Source organism: Schistocerca piceifrons, chromosome 2 (assembly GCF_021461385.2).
Source record: "Schistocerca piceifrons isolate TAMUIC-IGC-003096 chromosome 2, iqSchPice1.1, whole genome shotgun sequence".
In the NCBI taxonomy this organism is placed as follows: Eukaryota; Metazoa; Arthropoda; class Insecta; order Orthoptera; family Acrididae; genus Schistocerca; species Schistocerca piceifrons.
In genome coordinates this window covers 950,564,901-950,573,093 of record NC_060139.1, presented here as the reverse complement: position 1 = coordinate 950,573,093, position 8,193 = coordinate 950,564,901, and positions in this window count along the sequence as shown.

Genomic DNA, 8,193 nt, shown 5'->3' with positions numbered 1-8,193 from the left:
AATAATGCAAGTGTCCGAACATCGCGTAAGACTACCTTTTCGTACTGTTTGAGTCCTCAAACGGAGCGGGAGGTTCCTTGGCAGAAGCACCGAGGAAAACATTAGCATAGTGAGCCCAGTAATTCTTGCCACCGCAGTGCAAGGCGCGCAGCGCCGTTGCGTGATTTCGTTTCACGCTCCGGCGCCTAACTGATGAAAAGGACATTCCGCCCTGCTAAGTCGGCGCCCTGCCAAGGCGATGAAATACTCCTCTTAATGGCGCGACAGAGAGGCACTCGCCAAATGAGAAGCGAAGCGCCTCGGAGAGAGACTTTATTTATAGCCAACAATTTCTGATCGTTCTCCGCGGAAATAGCGATGCTACGCGAGACTACTGATTCATGAATTCCTGTCTCGAAACCGTAGTGTATTATACTCTTGCTACATGCAGTCACACTGATACCAACATATTGATAAATCATTAATTGTCGTAAGAAACCTGTGCCTTTTTAAGGTTTGTTAATAACATAGTAATTCTAAGATCTTCAACACGACTGTAACTTAAGCAATTTTATGACAGTAAACTTGGAAAAGCTGAAAAATATCAGCCAACGAGTTGCAAATGGTTTATTTGAATCCTTGACCAAGGTTTCGGCAATTTTAAAACTGTCGTCTTCAAAAGATGTAGAAGACCACGTTGCATCACCTGCTGGTTATGTACGCTGAATAAAGCCAAACGCCTCGTGTCATTCGGTGTACTTAATCAGCTTGTGATGTAAAAATATCCATTACACTTTCTGAAGAAGGCAATTTTAAAATTGTCAAAACCTAGGTAAATAGATCCAAAAAATTGTTAATGCAACTGGTTCGCTGATTATTTTCCATTTCTCCAAATTTGCATTCTAATTCTATCACAGACGCAAAACGTCTTGGAAGATCGATTGGAAAGTTTGCATAGTGTCTTGAAAAGAGGTAAAAATAATGATCAACAAAAGTAAAATAATTGTAGTCTAATTAAATCAGGCGATGGTGTGAGAAGTAGATTACTAAGTGAGACACTAATAGCATGAAGTGAGTTTGCTATATGGCCAATAATATAGCAGACGATGGCTGGGGAGGATATAAAATGCAAACTACCAATAACAAGAAAAACATTTCTGAAAAATAAAATAAATTTTTAACACCTGATATCAATTTAGGAGTGAGTAGCTCTTTTCTGTAAGTATTTGTGTGGAATGTAGACTTGCATGGTAAGCAGTTCTGACAAGGAGAGAATGGAAGCTTTTGAAATGAGTTTCTGCAGAATAATGCTAAATATTAGATGGTTGTATTGTATGTTAACCGGGGGTCTAGAAACGACAGAGAGACTCCGTCCCCGCCGCAGCCGCGGTGGTCCACAACCCCACGACGACTACCGCAGTCCACTTCACCCCTCCGCCGCCCCACACCGAACCCAGGGTTATTGTGCGGTTCGGCCCCCGGTGAAGCCCCCAGGGAACGTCTCACACCAGACGAGTATAACCCCTATGTTTGCGTGGTAGAGTAATGGTGGTGTGCGCGTACGTGGAGAACTGGTTTGCACAGCAAACGCCGACATAGTGTAACTGAGGCGGAATAAGGGGAACCAGCCTGCATTCGCCGAGGCAGATGGAAAACCGCCTAAAAACCATCCACGGACTGGCCGGTTCATCGGAGCTCTACACAAATCCTCCGGGCGGATTCGTGCCGTGGACCAGGCGCTCCTTCCCGGCCGGAAAGTCGTGCGTTAGACCCCATGACCAATCGGGCGGGCTGATTAGATGGTTAGGTCGAATAAATAACAACCGGTTTTGAGACACAGGGGGACGAGCCTGAGCTAGATCGAACCCACCTCGCGAAAGAACGACGACGGCTCGTGAGCCGGTCAGCCAGGACGTGGTTTCTAGGCGTTTCTCTACATCCCATTAGTTAAATACAGGACTGGTAAAGACGTTCGACCTATATACACACTACGCAATTATCTAGAAAAGTTCTCACATTTGCACATGAGATTTATTCTACACGCAGAGAGATTGGGTATACAGGTTCCTGAGTGGTCAGTGAGATGCCGTTCGCCGTAAATGTCTAGTGTCTACAAAGCCGTTATCATCATCATCGTTGAATACTAATGAGATAAACCAAATCGTTTACTTATCATGCATGTCTGAAAGTGGACTACGATGTAAGGATGTAGACAGTGTTATAAATGGTAGTTTGGATCGGTCCATGGAGCGTGCACTGATAGCCGAAGTGGCTAAGTGGTTATAGCGACATCTCCCGATAGCCGGAAAATCCGGGTAGTAGTACCGGTCGGACACAAATTTTTGTGTGTGATTATGGGGTAATACAACTGATGTTAAGGAATTCGCATCCAGCAATTTAATATGGAACCAACAATGAGAGAGGACCCCAGCGGTGCGATCGACTTTTTGAAACTGTCTGTACGGTGATGTCAGTTAAGATCCCAGGTATCGAACACTGCAGTCATTCACCCTGTTCGGCCCTCATGTAAGAGTAATTGGCGTGAAGAAATTTGGAATTTTGTGTGACAGTAGTGCTAAAAGAGGTGTACCAAACATCACAGTTGCGTGGTATGATCGATAGGATAACAGCTACACGAACGTTGCGCGTTTGAATGTCAGCAGGTGCAGCAACATTTTATTTTTATTTTTAAATCTTTATCTAAATGACTTTGATCATTATTTTATTTAGTTAATTGATTTCAATTTAATTTTTTGATTTCATTCCCTTGTCACATAATTTTAATCAAAATTTTCTTCCTATCATTCTTTCGCCGTTTAAAATCTTTGTTTATGGGCTTTCAATTAATTTTGTGTATTATTTTGATTTAATTTATTTTGTTTTATCACCCTATTTTTCGTCTACATTATTGCGTTCATTATAGCTCCGTTCTGCCAGTCGGTGTGGCCGAGCGGTTCTAAGCGCTCCAGTCTGGAACCGCGCGACCGCTACGGTCGCAGGTTCGAATCCGACCTTGGGCATGGATGTGTGTGATGTCCTTAGGTTAGTTAGGTTTAAGCAGTTCTAAGTTCTATGGGACTGATGACCTCACATGTCAAGTCCCATAGTGCTCAGAGCTATAGCTCCGTTCTCATTTTTTTTAAAATTTATTTCTACTTATAAACCAATCTTTCATTTAAATTTTCATCTGGTTTATATTTTCCATAGTGGAATAGGTAATTAGATTTTGTTTTGAATGTTTGTATGACGTCTACCGTGCAACAAAAGTTGCACATCTGGTAACAAAAATACATTTTCACCCCATTGCACAAATATAGATTATTTCGTCTTTTATTTTTTTTAATGATAGATCGGAATTTTCGAATAATTGAATATTATAATAGATAAATGTAATTAAATTCATATTTACAACAATTACGATTGGGAGAAGAATGATACAAAGAAAAAAATGACATTAATGGAAAAGTTCATACAGTGATTAACATTATGTGACAGTGGAATGGAATCAAAGCAAATCACTTAATTGAATAAAATAATGATGAAAAATAATTTCAATAAAGATTAAAAAAATAAAAAAAAATCGTTCTACGAACCTGACGAGATTCGAAACCGCAACCTCCTGCTTGTGAAGCTGTTACCCTAACGACTATCCCACGCAATCAGACTATCTGGTAGATCTTTTTCAACGCTATTCAGGGTCAGATAATGTTTTTTTCGGGAATTATTTGCAAACGAGGGCCCACCAGGTTAGAATGATTGCAGTATGTGACACCTGGCTGTTTAACCTGTATCACCGTATCGATAGGTTCAAGAGGACGATCGCACTGCTGGGGTGGGATCTCATCTCATACGCTGAACTGGAGAGGAAAGAAATATATGGCACACCTAGACCAAAAGAAGAGATCAGTTGACAGGACACGTCCTGAGATACCGAGGAATCGTCAGTTTAATAATGGAAGGAATTGTGTGGGGGGAGGGCAAATTGAAGAGAGAGGCGAAAATAGATATAGGCTGCGGTAGGTATGCAGTGATAAAGAGGCTGGGACGGGATAGACTAGCGTGGAGAGCTGCATGAAATGAGTCTTCGGTCTGAAGACCACAACAATTACAAGAAATTAGTCTTAACGGTTCAATCGCATTTTTTTAAAGATTTGTTTGATTACTAACATTAAAATTAGATTAAATTGCATCCTTAACAATGAATTCTGTTGGGTTATGTTCCTGTTTTCTCCCGTGTACGTGTGAAAAAGCAGAGAACATATCTCCAGTCTCCCTGCAACAATCCTTTACATTTTTCCGAGCTTGTGTAGCATAATGACTACATCCTCATGGGACTTAATCAACAACGCCGACTGCTCTGGAGGAGCGAGCAGAAAGAATAGGGCTGTGAAAACAAGAGCACCGAGACGGTATATCTGGGGGCTTTTGGGGTGGTTGGGTATGAGTATTACCCCGCATGGACGCTTCTTTTATTTTTTGTTATCAGACACCCTGCAGTCTCGGCGCTGCTTCCTGGGCGCGGCGCGCCAGTTTTTAATCTCGCCTCTGCAATTATCCGATGCCACCCGCTGCGAATTAATTTCTCCTTGCAGTAATTATTTGCGCAGATAACGCGATGGCCGACATCCCTCCCGCAGAGCACCGCACCGCTTCCGCGCCGCGCTCGTGTTCGTGTTTTCCATCTCGTCGCTGCCGCCCCTATCGGCACTCCCCCCCCCCCCCCCCACCTTCCCTATTCCCCCCCTCCTCTACCCCTGCTGGCACCGTTTTAATTAATTTCGCCCGCCAGGGGGAAACATTTTAGAGATACACAAATTTCATTTCGGTTCCGCAACAGGCGCGCCGAAGCCTGGGCCGCGGGTCCTCTCGGTTTGTTGACTGCCCGTTGACAGGGCGGTTTGTCAGTTGGCACCTACCCACCTACCTTTGCGCGGTTTGAGAGGAGTGGCCACGGAGCTGTGGAACTGCACAGTGCGCGGTGCGGCAAGTCCATCGACGGAGTTAATTATGCAGTAGTGCAGCTGACAATTGCACCTTGCTAGCCAAATTATTGCTATAGGATTTCATTTCTATTATAAATAATGGCCCATTAGTAAAAAAAATACGTTCCTGCCATCTAGCTTTACATCTTTACTCAACAAACCACCTTTCAGCGGGTGGCGGAGGGAACTTCCGATGTTGTACTTAGCAGTTACAGTTTACGCGAGTTACAAAAAATGGTTCAAATGGCTCTGAGCACTATGGGACTTATTTTCTGAGCTCATCAGTCCCCTAGAACTCAGAATTACTTAAACCTAACTAACCTAAGGACATCACACACACCCATGCCCGAGGCAGGATTCGAACCTGCGACCGTAGAGGTCACGCGGTTCCGGACTGAGCGCCTAGAACCGCTAGACCACCGCGGCCGGCCGCGAGTTACAATTTGCGGCAAGTTCTTGTCTTCATTCATGCAGAAGATGTAGCCTTATGAAATCAGATGAATATTTTTGGAACACCCTGCACTATATATGTATGAATAAATGGAGCAGATTTTCTTTTGGTAATAATGACTGTTGCAGTTGTGGCCTTCAGTCCGAAGACTGGTTTGTTGCTGTCTTATGCTGCGCAAGCCTCTTCATCTTTACGTAATTATCACAACCTACATCTGTTTGAACCTACTTGCTATATTCAAGATCTGTCACCCTCTACAGCTTTTACTCACGACATTTACTTCCACAGCCAAACTGACGATTCCTTCATGTCTCAGAACGTGTCCTATCGACCGATCTGCTACAAATTTCTTTTTTCTGCAGTTTGATGCGGGTTCGTCGGCCGACGTTCGTCTGATGATTGTTCTGACTTTTTGCCAGGACGAGTGGCTGGCATTGTCAAAGCTTCACCCTCCAATGCTTGTGGGTGAACTGCAGCCGAGCTCGCGACCACAGACTATATGTACCAGGCGCGCCAATGTCCGGGGGCTTCTCCGCGGTCATTTCCGGGGTGGTTCTCCAATACCAGCGACGGTCGTCTGCTGCAGTACGGGAATCGGGGATCTACGTCTACATCCATACTCCACAAGTCACCTGACGGTGTGTGGTGGAGGGTACCTTGAGTACCTCTATCTATTCTCCCTTCTATTCCAGTCTCGTATTGATCGTGGAAAGAAAGATTGTCGGTATGCCTCTGTGTGGGCTCTAATCTCTCTGATTTTATCCTCATGGTGTCTTCGCTTGATATACGTAAGAGGGAGCAATATACTGCTTTACTCCTCGGTGAAGGTATGTTCTCGAAACTTCAACAAAAGCCTGTACAGAGCTATTGAGCGCCTCTCCTGCAGAATCTTCTATGAATTAATGACATCACCTCCACACTTTTATATGAGATAAACCTCGTCGTTCTGCGACTTCCTGATGTGTCGGCAGCTGGGCCAACACCTTGTAGATCGAGATGGCTGAAAATGCACGCTAGACTAATTCAGACGGGCGTGAAGTACTGGAACAGGCTACGTAATTAATGCTATGAAGAAAAGTACGTAGCTGGATTAATACTTATCTTTAATCAATCATTGTGGTACATCTCTCTTGACTATACACAGGAGACTTTAATTACAATCACTGTAAGGCTAATGGCGCCTTGCTAGTTTGTAGCCATTAACTTAGCTGAAGGCTATTCTGTCTCTCGGCTAATGAGAGAGAAAGGCTTCGTACATCTAGTCGCTAGCTAGGTCGTCCGTACAACTGGGGCGAGTGCTTGTTCGTATCACGAGACCTGCCTTGTGGTGGCGCTAGGTCTGCGATCACACAGTGGCGACACGCGGGTCCGACATGTACTAAATGGACCCCGGCCGATTTAATCTACCACCTAGCAAGTGTGGTGTCTGGCGGTGACACCACACTTCCTGTAGTGCATTATTTCAGGAATCTGCTTAAACAGGTCGGAGAACACTTGAAATCAACAACGTGAATCTCAGTTGCGATTTAAAAGGCCCAGTGTCGTAGATATCCTTTGATAACGGCGCACTGCATCTCACTTGGAGCTCTGCGTGGTTCCTGTCGCATGCAAACTCGTCTGAATAACTGCTGTTCATGTTATTTTTTCAGTTTTCGGGATTTAATGAGGGTAACAGGACTTCGTGGCCACCCTGTACAGTAAATCTTTCGGATCGTTTATCTTTCAAAGTTTTGCGAGTTTCATTTTGGTGTGTATATATTACTTCCTGTAAGTCTTTCTTCAATTTATACGATTCGCAATCAGATCGTACTAAGCAAAACTGGGTTTTAAGCACTGCTTATCGTTAAGCAGTAAACACATTCAATATTAATTCAAATTTATCTCCGTTATCAACACTTACGCTGCCGCAAAAGCAACTGGTAATTATCATGGATAATAAATGAGTTTCAAATTTGAGTAAACAGTAACAGCAGACTTATCATCGAAAATTGAAATTCTCGTTACGAATTACAATAATACCGATGCGCCGTCAACACAGGATATGCGCCTGCCATGTTGCAGACCCGCAGTTCGCTACAGCTGTAGTAGGCGTGTACAGTTCTCCAGCCGCATTACGAGATAAAAATTTGGCAATTTAATACACACACACACACACACACACACACACACACACACACACATTGCTGTGCGTCTCAGCATATGAAATTTCTATAGGGACTTTCTTTCGGTGTATTCTTCTGTATGAAGGAATTCATGGCATATTTCGACATGTCAGATTTGACCATCCCTTTTGAGCCCTAATTTCAAACAGCTCATTTCTATATCGAGGGAAACCAAACTGAAGGGGGCACCCCATTAAAAATTAGGAGAAACGTTAAAAAGTAAAACGTCATGAGGACCACGGTGCACTGGCTTACGTTGTCAGTCACCGCCCGTTAAAGAGCCTTCTGCAAGAATAGAAGCGTCATATGGTAACGCACATTAATTGAGGTTGCTACTGAAACCCTTTACGACGGTAATTTTTGTTCTTTGACAATTCTCCCTTCTTTTAAGTCATAGTATTATAAGGAAAACCAGAACAATATAATTTTTGGATTCTATGTTGTTTTACTCAGAAAGTGGTCAGCTCATAATGGCATTGATAAAAACAATTTCTTCTCTCATTGACACATAAAAACACCTTACAGCAGAAACACTTCGAATGAGCTCTTGATTACATGTTGCAAACAGCACAGTTTACACATTTCCTACAACTAGCAATGAAATCTGGCCATGAGCTCT